We start from the raw sequence: 15,364 nt of genomic DNA on the forward strand, positions 1-15,364 counted from the left end.
TGTCTCAGGGCATCCAGATGAAGGCCACCATCCCTCCTGCGCCTGCCCAGGGGACGCGGGGTCGCAGCCAGCCTCCCAGCACGACTCACTACCCGCTCCTGCCAAAAGTTAATGCAGATTTTTTTTGCTTCAGAGCATAAGGTGACACAAAACAAATGACCTGCGCTTGTCTGGGTGCTTTACGAGGAACGTGTCACCCCATTACAAATGCCTTAAAACAACAAGCACTGCCAGAGCGTGACTTCACTGCACTTTGTATAAATTATTCCTGAGCCAGTGCTTAACGATTATTAATATCACTGATGCTTTTGAAATGTTAAGTTAGGACATTAATATAACCTATAATACAAAGCTGTGTCAGGGTATTAATAGGAGAGGAACCTCTTGCTTCCTCCTCTGTATGGGTGAGCAGTATTGCAGGTCCCAGCATATGCAGAGGAGCAGCTGCCCCTCGGCAAATACATTCCCCACACTTGTGGGAATTTAAATAAATCTGCCACCTCCAACACCCAGAAACTAGTTGTTTTTGAACATCATTAGCATTCATACTGGTACTGAAGTCATGTTCATATATATATCACCATGGTCCCTGAAAGTTTAAAAATATATGGATTTTCACTCAGGCTCAGAGGAAAAAAACCCACCTTGACCAGAATCCTGTCTGGGACAGGGATAGAAAGAAATAAATAGGGAATCTAGAAAACAGTCTTTTCTTTATGACATCTTTCTCCTTCTGCCCCCGTTCTCCCCTGCCTATATGCAACGCACTGCCTGGGGACCTCCTGCACCAGAGGTTGCCTCCAGGGAATCCTACTGCCATACTGCCTTTCCCCATTCATTTGCCTCATTCGTCTTCACATATTTTGCAAAGATGGGCAAGAGATAAACCCATTTCAAGTGCCTCTCCACGGTCACTGCCTTCCTCATCCAGGGTACAAAAAAACAAACCAAAACAAAACAAAACAAAAATAAATTTTGCATTTGCTTCATCTGCAATGGTTTCTACAAGCCTGTTACTCAACTTCCTGCAGAACACGGAAAAGTCCTTTCCCTCAGTGAGAACCATTGCTTCTTGTGATTTTTTTTTCCATCAGAGTTTTTTTTTTCCAAGTATTTGTGCTTTCTTTGCAGGTAAAAGAATAACTGTAAAGCCATCCCCTTTATGCCCTTTATTTTCAAGTGTTCCAGAGAAATATATACTCATGATGAAAGGTTGAGAAATTTCAGCTTGCACAATGAAAATTTGGGGCAAGTTCTTAAACATAGAAAAAGGAGATTTAGAATCCAAACAGTTCAAAAACCTTAATGATGGACGTTTCTCCTGTTATAATCACATAAATCAAAAAAAAAAAAAAAAAAAAAGCCTTATAAAATGCAGCCTGCTAAGTAGTAATAGAAAATCCTGAGTTCTTTAAATTTTTATTTTATTCCTACAGCATTTCTCATGTCAGCTAAATCTTACCCGAAAGAGAAGGAAATTGCAATATCTACAGAATCTTAGGTGATGCTGTGATCGCAGTACAGAACTGCCCTGCTTAAAATGCTTGGACAAATATAAAACAAGCACCTGGCAATGTCATTCGTTTAAAAAGGAGCCTGGCAAAGTCTGAGTTTCATAAGACCAGATTCAGAAACACAGCATCAAAGTCATCCTTTTCTAAAGAGTTGCAAAGTTTCTTTTCTTTTTCCTTTAACAACAAATGCAAAAGCTCTAAATCTTCTCAGCCCTAAGTGCAGATGGTGTCAGATGAAGTCAACAGGAGACAATGCTTTTAGATGCTTATAAAAAACGTGATTTCGTGCATCTTTCTTCCAGGCTATTATTCAGTGATGAATGTGCAGAGGGCCTTTGTGATGCCCCAAAAGTGACGGTGGCTCTTTGTTAACGGCAGAAGGTGGCCTCAGAAGCCCAGCCTGTGCATTTGAGTTGAGATGCTCGTAGATAAGTTCCCTGTGCAGGTCATGTCAGTAGATATAATGTGTCCTTTGAACCTCTGGCACCTCATTTTCTGTCCTCTGCTGTGGCATGTCTCTTTCTTTGAGTAAAGGATGGTTATTTCTTTACAATGGAAATAAAAATAGTTGACACAGAAGTGTGGTGTTTTACCTATTCAGAGCGACAGTGGAAAGTTGCACTCCAGAGTCAGCTTGAACAGAGTGAACGTTATTAAGTGCCAACATGAAAAAGACCTCTCAGAGGAGATAATGCCTTCAACCAATTAATCTTTCCTAATGAACTTACTCTTCAGAGGTGGGTAGAGCACTTTCAGCGTGAAGTTCGCTTCCTGTGATCATTTGTGCCAATAAAAGTCCTGCAAGAATGCTGATGAAAACAGATGTGAATGTGCCTGAAGTGGATTTATTTTGATATTTTACTTGTCAAAAAAAAAAAAAAAAAGTTTTTACTTTTCCACCAGATATGCTATTGTGCTATCTCTTGATGACTTCTGTTCTCTAATAACTCCTCAAATGATGTGTGTTTCCTTTTGAATTTACAGCTGAGAAGATTCCATGTTTGAAACACTTGGAAATAGACTTTCATTTGATAACCTGTATTTTTGAGGTGGATAGCTGCTTTCTGAACACCTTGATGGTTATTTCAGTAATAGCAGTCTGCAAGTGCTCTTCTGGCTCTGAAAGATTTTGAGGAAAGAAGCCCTTTTCCAGCCAAGATGCATTCTAATGATACTTTGCACTTAGGCAGATTCTTTTATTGAAGCATGTTTTATTCATCAGTTACCAGACTCTCAATTGGTTTGTTTAATTGTGTCTGTCTTTCTACCACATAAACTTGGAAGTTTGTTTTTTTTTACTATTTTTTGCTGTGCTTTGGAGATCCTGAGAAAGAAAGTGTTAGAGAGAGAGAAGAAAAGTGTGACAATTCAAATGAAGCATTGTCAGGCTAAAACAAATACAGAGGGAGGAAGAAAGGCAGAAGGATTGATGAGAAGATTTTTAAAATCATATACTTATGATGCATTGATTCCTTTATAAAACTGCAAGCTACCTGTCACTGCCATTAGAACTGGTAGCTAAAACTGGGAGAACATCTCCAGATGATGGCTCCCAAATTAGCCACCTAATTCCTACTGCTATTTTAAGTGCTTGTAATAGTGATCTGATTTTCACAGATGCTGGTGAGTATTTTGCAGTCTTGGAAAAGCAAATGTGCCCAAAAATTAAGACTGAAGTTTATAAACTGAAATACCCAAATTTTAGACGTTGGCCACTGCAACTTGTCTTCTGCTAAAAACAATTCAGTAATATAATCATGAAAGGCAACTATCAGTCTTCTCCATCTCCAATCTAACCAGCAAAAGAAAAAATAATTAATGAGGACAATAGAGCTAATGGCTGAGGAGAAATTACTTTCCAGCCACTACTCATTTCTGGAGTCATGATAAAATTAGTCACCCTGTATTTGTGCAGCCTGGTTTCATACCTCAAACTGTGAATTGGGATCATTTTTGAGCACCGCAAGCAGATAATACTTCTCAGCCCCTGTGGCAGGAAAGGATAGTTTCTAAATTGCACTTCATTAAATATGGTTGCAGAAGAGCCAGTGTGTCCAGGTGATAGGCACTGAACTCCTATTTCTTACTATATTCTGGAAGAGCCTCTCAATCAAAGTGAGGCTTTATGGCCTGTTTTTAATTTCACAGTTATAAAGATGAACATGCAGCTTTTTCAAGGAAATAATTGGGTACTGTAGAATAAAGCACCTTCCTACCAAATAATAACGGCATATTTAATAAGTAAAAAGCTATACTAGCTATAACAGATTTTAGTGTCTATAACTTATTTCTATATGAAAGGGTATTTTATAGCCCACCCCACTTAATGTATAATAATTTTATTTTTTCTTATTTCTGTTTCTGTTCTGTGTAGGTTAGCAACCATTACATCTATTATTTTCAATAAACATCTTAATACCATTTTGCTTCTGATAGAAGTATATTCTCCTTGCTCACTTTTGCCAGACCTTGTAAGTCTGCTGTGGATGCTGGGGCACAGCAGCATACCCCATTTTTTTGTCCCTGGTGGTCACATCAACAAGATTGGTTTGGAGCAGATGCTCCATTAGGGGCCATTGCTGCAGCTGCAATGAATTGTTGATGCATTCTGATACCAAAATCCTCAAAATCAGCTGATTCCTTCTCATGGGATCCCTATCCCCTGTTGTTACACTTCTTCAGCTGGGGTTTCCAAGGCTGGCTAGTTGGATCCTGGATCAATGTTTCAGTCCACAGTCCCATAGCTGTACTCCTGACTTAGATTTGTTGCAGATCTTTCCTCATAGATCTGTAGCATTACATTTTTGTATCTGAAAACAGGTGTAGTCATGTATAATTTCTAGAAAACTGGCAACAGGTTGATTAGTGCAAGCTGTTGTCTTCAGCTGGCCATGCAGGTTGTGTGGCAACTGTGAAACCTGAACCTAAGCAATTGTGAAGTTTGAAAGTGCAAATGGCATTTTTGCTTGCCCTAGCCCCTCACCTTCTGCATTTCTTTTCAATATGATCTCCCCTCAGGGAGTGCTTTAGGCTTCTGTCTTAGAGCAGAAGGGAAACGCTGCTGTTGCTTCCAGAACACGAGTAAGATGGAGAAGATGAACTTGGTTTTAAAAGCTTTAACGTGCTTCTTGGCTTGTGGCAGTGCTAATGCCTGAGTGAATCCTCAGATCATAAAAGACACTGATGCATCAGCATCAGAGCCATCTATTTACCCAGGGAAGTGCTGCAATAGATCAATGTTAAATGCTTATTTGCGCTTCACTGCTCCAAGGCACAGAAACTAATTACCAAAGATAAATTAGCCCTTGTGACAATGACTAAGAAATACACATCCCAGGATAGACCACCTTGACCACAAACAGACATAATTCTCCCTCTCATTAGGAGTGGCAGAGGGTTACACAGTGTATCCTTCAGGCAGCATTTACTCAGGCTGGAGGGCTGTTGGGTTTGTGCGTGTGCTGAGGAGTCAGCAGCCTCTTGTGTCCCTGACTGTCCCCTTTCCCTGATACGTTTTGGGCACATCACTCCTCTGTGTCTCTGCTTGCCCAGCTGTAGGTTAGCAGCAGGACTAATACACCTTAGGGAGACACCAGAAGGCAAAACTGATGGCCAAAACCTCCCAAGCATGATGCAGTGGCACATGAGCTTTCTGCCTACTTGCTGCCTGGCTTGGGAACGATAAGCACCTTGCTCTTCTTTGATATTGCCTGTACACCAGCTGGTAGGAAGTAGTAGGTTTTCTGTGTTGTAAATGAATGCAAGGTGTTTCTCTAGCAAAATGTCCTCATTGCAGCTGTAATTGGTATGTAGTGGATGCAGAAAAGAGCTCAAAAGGACTTCAATTGTAAAGCATTTTCTCCAGATTTACCTCCACTGAACCATTTGCTTCTCTCTTCCTCCTCCAAAAGCGGTGGCTCTGAATTGGGACAGAAGCAGGAGGAGCTTCTACCCCATCTTGCTCCCTTACTTTCTAGCTGTTGAAAGTTAGATGGGGGCTGTGGGATGGATTTTTGTGTGCCTGGTGGAGGTGGGTGCCTGGGAGGCTGCAGAGCTGCTCCTGGCTGCAATAGAAATAATTTGTGTGAGAAACCTTATGGAGTGGTTCTGGGAATGGTTTCTGGGGGTGATTTGTCCCTGGACACCCACATGGTGCTTGGGGCAGCAAACCTGACTCCTCTGGAGCAGCACATCAGTGTCTCAGCATCTGCAGGAAAATAATGTAACCCAGTTAAACGCAGACACAAATGGCATCAAACTGAGTGCATTGCTCTTCCATCTCCATGGAAGTACACATGCTGACTGATGCCATTTAGGACTGTGTTTGCCTTTTCCACCTGCTTGTCTTCCTGTGGCACCACAGACCCAGCTCTTGCCTGCAGCTGAGCAATCCCTTGCTTGTCACCTTGCACTGTCTCAAATTGTCTTCAGCTCTCAAAAATGACCTATTCTTTCAAATCCCAATCTGATTCTATACTGGAGGTGTCCCCAGGGTTTGTGTGATCAGCGTGGTTTTATCACCGCACGCTTCATTTCCTGCCAAGATCACTAATGGAAGCATTAAACAATGTGACCAGCCCTTGAAGAAGCACCTCAGAAAGGACTCCAGGCCTGGTGGCCCTTTCAGACACCAAGCTGGTGACTCGCTGTGCCCCTGCAAGGCCCCTGCAGGCACCGGCTGCTGTGGGGCTCGCTGGGGCCAGCTGTGGAGGTGCCAAGCCCAGCTGGGCTCACCCAGGCCCCACCATCACCAGAGGGACTGGGTTTGGCCCAGACCTGCAACCTGGTCGGTTTTTCTAGCATCTCCCAAAGATCTCGCTTGTAGATCTGAGGTTAGGGACACAGCCTGTGCTCACACAGGACAGCAGACAGGGAAATGGTACTGTTCCTGAGATCATTACAGAGCCTCCTGGCCAAGCTGGTGGTTTTGCAGGTGGTTTTTCGTCATTTTGCTTGCAGGCAGCAGAGGTCAGCATTGCCCTGCTAATGGGAATCCGCACTCCCCACCTACAAGAGCGGCCAAAACATGGCAAAGATTATTTTTGATCAGTCCTTGTTTTATTGAAGTGAAATGAGCTTCAGCTGTGGCTTTTCACTACAGCAGCTTCTCTGGGGACACGTCACACCTTCTGCACCTACCAGGGAGATGGCGAGGAAGGCTGTGAGGTGGCCTCACCCCTCTCATGGGCTGCTCAAGGTGCCTGGGGAAGCTGAGATGTCCTCAGGGTGCTATTGTAAGCCCTATGGGATGCCTGTGTCCCTCTAGAGGGGCAGCAGCAGCAGAGAGGTGGGTACCTTCAGCACTACACATGATGGCAGACATGGGCTGGAGATGGAGCCCACTGGGCTGTGCTGGGGACTTCCCCTGTCCTGTCCACGTCAGACTACATTTAAATGGGGATCCTGTCTGGGTATCCCATGGGGAATGCCCCTGCCTGTGGTAGGATCCAGCCATGGAGCAGTGCTGGCCTTGCTGAGGGGTGGATGTGAGTCCTGCTTGCAGCTGAGCTGTTGGGTGGACGTGTGGTAAGCTGAGCATGGGGGAGAGGTAGCAGCAAAACTGCATGACCCCAGGGATGTGACAGGAGTGCCTGGGCTTCTCCTGATGCAGCTGGTGTGGGGGACAAAGTGGCCAGATGTGTTCATGCTTCTGGTCCTAAAAACAAGCTTTGTGCATCAAGCTAGCATAAGGCAGGTAAGTGATTGAATCAGTGATGGAGATACCTGGTTTTTGAATGTGTGATTTCTAAATGAGCTTTGAAACATGTGAGCCATTTGGGTCTTTGAACACAGAAAATTGGTGTCTGTGTCTGGTGGTTATTAAAAGTATCTGCTCAAGAAAACACAAAGACCCACAACATTTGCAAGACACCAACACAGGCTGTAGATTGCAACTGTTTACTTAAATATTAGCCTTTTTCTGTGGCAGATGAGGGCTAATGTTCTGCCTGTATAAATCCAGGCTGCCTAGCCATCCCTTTCTGCTGCCTGCCTCTGCCTGCTCTGCGGCTCCAGCCTGTGGGGGATTTCTCCCTTGCTCTCAGGAACCCAATGTAGCATTGCAGAAGTACTTGAATGCATAACACATCTTCAGAGCCACCAGCTTGGCACCAGGCAGCCCATTCAGTTTGCCATTCCAAGTCTCTAAATTTTATTTATTTATTTATTTATTTTGAGCTAGAAAATTAATCTTTCTGAAAAGCACCTGGTCTGTATTTTGAAACTTCTGTTTTTGCACCTATGCTTTGAGCTGGGCAGCTTTAAATCCAGGTATTCTGCACCATGCTAATGCTATATCTTTCTCAGTGGATAATCAAAGTGTCACACATCACCAAGTCAGTGGCTATACAGTTCAAGTTGGTTGCCTCAGCATTGTTGCCTTCCTCAACCCAAACCCTAATTTCACAATAAATCCCAGAGGTTCTTGACAGGATCTGTGTTCCTAGCACACGCTGGCTGGCACTCACTGAATGTGTCCTCTTGAAACAGGGAGATGGAACAGCACAAAGCTCTTCCTGGGAGCCTGAATGGCCCATGGGGACAGCATTGTCACCTCTGTGAAGCAGCAGGGCTTTTATGGCTCTTGGTGGCTGCACACTGCTGACCAAGGCACTGGCCCACCTTTGGCCTAGGTTGAGGGAGATGGCAGAACTTCAGAGCTTCACACCTTTCCCATCACCCTCCAGGAGGTACAAAAGAAGCTCAATTCTGCCTGAATATTTTTCTTTGCCATACTTCTGATTCATGTTATTTATTGTAATGGCAAGGTAAAAATGCCTAAGGAAAGCAAGCAATTTGAAGGTTGGACTTTGTGTATTCCAGTAATGGAAAAAAAAAAAAATAGTATCACAGTAAGTCCAATCAGCTTGGCCTTCAGCATTAACTATCCACTTGCAGATGAATGTGAAATTACCCCCACACACCTACATCAGACCATTTTAGGCTAGCAGCCGGAGGATGAGCAGAGCAGCTTTGCTCTCAAGGTGTTTGGATGGGGAGCATCTGGGGGCCAATGCTCATTGCCCCCCTGTACCCTCGTCCTGCACTTTGCAAAACATTTTCCATCGAGGTCATAAAAGAACAAACAAGGCTGGATCCCCTGGCTGTGGTAATAGCTTTGATCAGTCGCAGTCCATTAGTTTAAATAATCAATACCAGTAAGTGTCGCGCCACAGTATCCTACTTCATCACGAAAGCTGGAAAGTTGCAGAAGGCCACGTGCACTTATGGCACTCTCCATTAACTTTAGCAAAATTAAGCAGTCACTGCTGGAGCATCTGACAAGCTGCCTCCCTCAGTAAACCTGGAGCATCCAGCTTAAATATAGGCGGTCAAAGGGAGGATAAAGGCATGCTTTTATCAAGGGGTTTCATGGTATTATCATGCTCCTGCTATGCCCAGCAGCTCCACAAGTGCTCGGATGGTGCAGCTGCATTTCCCTGTGTGCCAGAGGGCTGTTCTGGCCTCGTGGCACCGACCTCAGCTGCAGGGCCCTGAAATGGAGGAGAGCCCCTGGATTTGAAGGATTGCAAAAAATCACTCTCCCATGCTCTGGAGCAAGAAAATCCTTGAGGCAACTTGCAATAAATGACATGGAGTTAAAAAAAAAAAAAAAAAATCTTAACTTTTTTTTTTGCCTTGCTCCTGTGCTGCAAAACCTCCATTTGGAAAAAGGTGTCTCCAAAGTTTTATATTCAGCTATTTTTAAAACCTCTGTGTAGTGCAGATACATATTTTAAGCGTAGGGGAAGGGCCTGATGATGTCTGCATTTTGGGGGGGGCCCAAACTAATGACAGGTTGGCTCTTTGACCTGTCGAGGCTTAGCTGGCAGCCAGGAGGTTTGTTGTGAGCCCAGCTGGTGCTGTGGCCCATGAGAAGGGGCTGCAGGTTTCTCCAAATCTGCTTCGTCTCTGCCTACAGGTAGCTTTGATGACTCACCAGACCATCTAGGACTATATCAAGCAAGAAAATTTGCATGGCATTTCTGCATTCTGTAAATGTTCCAAGGTTTTTGAGTGACTTATTTTTCAACATTAATTACAGCATCATTTATTTCTTTTCAGTGGGTACAAGCATCCTCCAAATTAACAGCACATTCCTATTAACGTTCCATTTCTGACATGACAAAGAGGTACATTCATCCCAAAATATGAGTAGGCCAATGAACCAAAAAATAGATGATTAACAGAAGCCCAGTTCCTGGAATAAATCAAATATTTGATGCCAAGGTTCTCGCCTCCCCAGTGAGTGTCTCAGTCCCTGGTTTATACACTTATCTGCAGCGTATTTCTTTCTGCTGAACGCTTTCATTTTTGCAGAAAAGCAAAACAAAAGGCAATTAAATCCCAGTGGAACAAACCCGAATGTTTCACAAAATGAAATTCTTGTTTTCTGGCTAGCCTAAAGGTCACTGACGTTGGAGGAAGCTGTTGTACTGCGGCCTGCAGCGAGCCCGCACCCCAGGGCTTCAGCGCCGTGGCGTTCACAGGGCTGCTTTCAGCAGCAGCGTGCACGGAGGGGATCCGTGGATATATTTAGTTGGCTCTGTTATGAGGTGTTCTTCCCTCAGCGCATGTTCAGGCCCTTCTGTTTGATTTATTTCTGCCGGGGAGTTTTAAGAACAAGTTTTCCAACTCAGGGCAAGGGAGAAGCACCCGCAGGTCTGTGCTGATGTGTCTTTGTAACCTTGGGCATCGTGTTCGCACCTTCCTTTCAGCCAAAGACGGCTGCCAAAATGAAAGACTCCGATGGCACTTTCCAGAAAGCTTTCAGGAGGCTGACAGTGGGAGGACGAGGTCCCGAGCTATCCAACCCACCTTTGCTCTGAGTTGCCAAAAACCAATGTGGTGGAAGAGGACAGTCATGCCTGAACCGTGCTGCTGGCCTGGATTACAGCTGGGCTCCATTATCACAGCTGACTCACTTCTTTCAGCTTGGACTTGGAGGCACCACCAAAAGAGTAACATCCTTTTGGAGCTCACACCTGGGTGCTGGTGCAGCCCTGGTCTGGATGAGGCATTGTCTGTGGCAGGCAGCGAGTGCAGCAGGCTGTCAGAGCAAGGCGTGCTGTATGCAGGCTAAAATAGCAATAAAATAAAACAGAAAAAAACGTCTGGCTGTCCGGATGATTTTTGCATGTTCCCACATTGTTACTCACCTGTGTCGGTGCAGATGTTTGCTTCTGGAAAGCACAAAGATGGATGAATTCCACATTTCCATGCCTGGAGGCTGCAGCACCAGCCCCATGTTGGCCGGGAACCATCCCACCACCAGGAAGAAGTAGCAGCACCCTGTCCCCTCCTCTGGCTCTGCCCTGCGGACTTCGAGTCCATTAACCAGAGCAAGGTGCTGCATTTCTACACTTCCACAGGTTTCCATTCTCTCCACATTTTCATGTCTCATACCCATTCTTGTGTATCCTACTCTGAAATATGTCCCCCAGAGCCTGGACATGGCTACAGTGAAGAAGCAAGCGGCTGTAGCCTGACACAGAGGTGAGCTCCTGACACTGAAATTGGCACCAAATCCCAAAGTCCTTTACGTACTCCTCCTTTTCTCACCATTAACCTCACCATGGGTTTGTCAGAGCAGAGACAAAATCAAAACCAAGTAAAACATTGAATATGACCTGCCGAGCAGTATCATTTCATAGCAGAGATCACAAAAAGGATTCCTGCCCAATAAAAGAGTGAATGCACATATATATAAAGAAACTCAGGGGCCTTTGTCTGTGGGAAGATGAGAGGTGAATTGGAATCAAAATAACAAGGTGGCAATGTAGCTTTCTAATAAAGCCCTGCTACCTTTAAAGGAACTGGTCCTGGTTTTATTTAATCAGGAAAATAGCTGGGAGTTTAAATAACTTGCAATATAAAGCCTGCACAAAGGGGAGAGTGGCCAGGCTGAGAAGGATGTTTCGCTATCTTGCGTGAGAATATGATGCTTGAAAGAAGCAGTGACACATGGAAACTGCCTACAATGGCACCGGCTGGATGGAGGCGAGAGATAGAAATGGTATATAAAAAAAAAAATTATTACAAGAAACAGTTGCAAGCCTCCAGGGTAGAAAGGGAGCAGAGAGCAGAAACATTGTGGTAGATAAAGAGGGCAAGCGAAAAGGTGAGGGCACCACTGCAGGAATGGCAATTACTTGGGATGTGGCAGGGAGGGGCTCAGAGGAAGTGATGGGGGACTGCAGGTGGTCATGGGCAGCAGGGAGCTGCTCCTTCAGGCACACCCTGATGGCCAGGCTACCTGCAGACACCCCTCCAGACCCATCCAAAAGTTCCTTTTCCAACAAAATGGAAAAATGACAGCGCTATCCGTGAAAAACTCTTGTATGTTTTCACTTGAGCAATGTTGTACTACTTGCAGTGCTTTCGTATGATCCATGTGCCTAGCACTGGTAAGTGCTACCCAGGGAGCACTGTTTGTGTGCTGATATTTCACTGTGAAATCCCACGCTTGCAACTCTTTTGGCAGTGGGTGGTGAGCTTGGCTCTGAAACTAATACGCTATTTCAAACTGTGGTATAAGTGTAGTACAACTCAAGCCAGAGTGTGGAAACCCAAGGACTGGCAGGTCACGAACCATCTCACTTTCCACCCTGAGTAGCAGCATTCAAGGGTCTGATTGCGTGGGCCAGTAGCTGGCCGTAACAAGTGCTGCTGTTGCTGCTGCTGTTTTATGTTAGATCCTTGTTCATCTCTCTGTTGTGCAAAAGTTTCAGCCTGTTTATGCACTCCTAAATGCATCTTTGCGGTTTTGAGATACACAGTGCCTTTAAAACTTCTTTTGATGAGTTGTGCTGGAAATCAGGAGCTGGAGAGGTGATGGTTGCGTGGTGAGCAGCCCTCGGTGCCCGTCCTGTGCTGCATGCATTTCTTGATCTGCTTTTTCCTTACTCCTCTGCCTTTGACCCACTGTTGGACCTGGGGGAAGAGCAATCAAAATAGCATCTGGGCAGCTGAGCTCTGCTCCCTTCTGTGCCTGGAGCTGGGGGAATGTCTGGGGCCATGCAAAAGAAAGAAAAGAAAGTCTGGGTTTGCGGAGCCACTTTCCCACACCAGCAGTTCAGGTGCTCACCAGCTCCCTGGTACCAAACGTGTTTCCACTGGTGATCTGTGAGAACTTAATATCGTTGTAATGAAGTTGGCAGAAGGAAGAAAGTCTTGGTTGGAACCAAAATATAGTCTAAGGAGAGTGTCTGGTATGGAGTGTATGGATGCAGGGCTGTGTTAGATAACATATACAGGTTGCTACAGTGATGTAAAGTCCGAAGGGGTGAGCGGGCTCAGGGCTGTGCAGATGCCTGGTGCAAATACCACCTCTCTGGTACTGACCACTGCCATCCATGCTCAGAAGGCTGTGAGCTTAAAGGTAATAGAACAGATTTTGCCAAGACTGCAAGATCTCCAAATGGCTGAGGTCGCAGGGTCCAACTCCAGGCCGTTTTTGAAGATCTCCGCAGAGGGAGATATCTCCAAGGAGGGAGATAACTCTTTACCAGGTCGGGGTAATAAGTGCTGGGGTTCGGCACAACTGAAGGATTACAGATGTCGAAAGTGTTCCTAATACGTGGTCTTATTGTGATCTTAATGCTAAGATTTTGACTATGAGAGTTGTATGAGGCGAGTGCAATCCGAGAGGAGTGTGTGTGTCTAAGCCGTTTCAAAAGCTTATCGCGAGCTCCCACTGGAAGATATATGAATGGCACAAAAATATTACACTTCGAGCGGAGAGATTTAGGAGGAATGTGAAACACGCTGATGAGATGCAAGAGGAATATTCAGTTGTCAAAATAATTCTCTGAAGGTGGCGGCCCCGTTAAACCAACACAGCTGGGCTGCCTGCATCAAAATGTCCATGCCAGGGCTGTGTGCTCACAGGGGGTGAGGGCGTTCAAAACTCAGGCCAGAAGAAAGGTCTTCTAATTTCTGTTGGTTGCCTTTCTGGTGTGGCTCCTTCAGATCTCAAAAGATGTGGTGCTGTTATCGGCAGGTTGCAGCCTCGAGAAGTGGGCACGGAGCTGTGCAGGGTGAGTGTGGCACCAGTGTTCTCACCTGGCCGCCTCTGAAAAGCAATGTCCAACAGGGGGGTTCTCAATTGTAGGTAGCAGGCTTTTTCCAACAGTTCTTGCCTCGTATTGCTGCATCCTGAATAAGAGAATATAATTGTTCTCATACATCGGCAAAATGCCCTAAAAATTGCATTCTTATAACAAATGATTATTGCTTTTGAAAATCCATACCCATGTAGAAAATCTCATCAGCAAAAGCGGCAAGGAGGAAAATCCAGCTCCTCTTCCCTGGCACAATTCTGCTTTCCAATGACATCCATAACGTCAGCCTGGTCTTTGCCGAGTCCTTCACGCTTCCCCAGTGCAGAAACTAGCTTCTTGGCAGAGACTGAAGTCCCAGGACAAAGTGAGCTGCAAGCTGCTCAGGTACAGTGCAAGGCAGGGGTCTGGTCCATGACCGCCTTACGGCTCTGCAGGATGACAACTGCACCTGATTTCTAATGCCACCACTTCTGACCGGCTCTTTCTGATAACGACTACTGGCCTGTGAAGGTGTGCAGCACCCTTCGTCACCTCCAAACACAGACACAATAACAAACTCCCTGCCCGACCTTTTAGGAACTTGGACTTTCCAACTTTAATTAAGAATTGCAGTTTCCAATTTCTAATTGAAATGCCCCATAAAAGTTCTTTTATTTATTTTTTTTTTCAGTCTGGGAATAGAGCACTCATTTGTTTCATTACTTAGAAGTTGGGAGCACTCTGTTACATTTCACAAACAATGTTTGATTCAATTCAGTTTTGGGGAGGGGAAGAAAAGCAAAATCATTTTAACCGAGGCACACATTTATAAAAATTCCAATCCATTCCTCAGAAGTACCTGGGAAGATAAAGCCACCCGTTTGTTGAATTAATTGCTCTTGGCAGCTAAACTCAACTGCAGCGGTGGCTCAGCACTGCGGCGATTTGCAGCTGGGTGATGGGGATGCCCTGACCCTGAGCACCTGAGGCACAAAATGCTGTGCTGCGTCGTGCTGCCCCTGCCGATGTGCTCCTCCAAGCGTGCTGCATCAGTGCTGGTGCGGTTGTGGGGAGAGCTGCTGAGCTGCGGCTCGATTTAAGCCCAGATATGGCTTTGTCCCAACCACGTTTGCTCTGACTGATAGCTATGGAGAGATGAAAATAAGGCCAGATGCTAATTTTGGCCATTTTGGGGGTCAGGAGCAGGGGTTCTGATGCAGGCAGTGCTGGAGGTGGGATGATGGTGCGCGTGTCTCTCCCCAGCATTCAGCAACCTGAAAATCAGCGTGCAGAAACCCCCAGTGAGTCCGCCTGGTGCCTTTGCTGGTTCACAGCATCAGTGAGGGAACCTGCTCTGATGGTGTGAGAGGCAAAATATAAAAGGTCCAATTTAAGGTGATGATGTCTACGTAGGGCTTGGGGAGGGAGAGAAAATCCTCAAAAAGACCTGTGACCAGCCCTGCTCCCCCCAGGAGGGATTTCAGCACCCGTGGCTGCGCGTGTGTGCATGCAAAGCTTTGGAAATTTCCATTTTAATAAAAGCAACCTTGGAGGAGCATGAGCAATAACCTGTCTGCTCTTTGGCACTGACAGTTCAGTTGTCCTGTAAAATGAGATTTTGCTACCCTAGCGCAGCAATCATGTTATCAACTCCAGCCTACATCGACGTGCTTTATTAGAAGACAGCAGAAATAATTCTTTGGACATTAAGCAACGTCTAGCTCCTGCTGTTATCGGGCTGGCTGAGCATGATTAAATCAGATCCAGAGGTGAGCCCAATAAATGTGTGCAGTCTCTGGGTGCGGATAT

The sequence above is a fragment of the Oxyura jamaicensis genome, chromosome 7, assembly GCF_011077185.1.
Source record: "Oxyura jamaicensis isolate SHBP4307 breed ruddy duck chromosome 7, BPBGC_Ojam_1.0, whole genome shotgun sequence".
NCBI lineage: Eukaryota > Metazoa > Chordata > Aves > Anseriformes > Anatidae > Oxyura > Oxyura jamaicensis.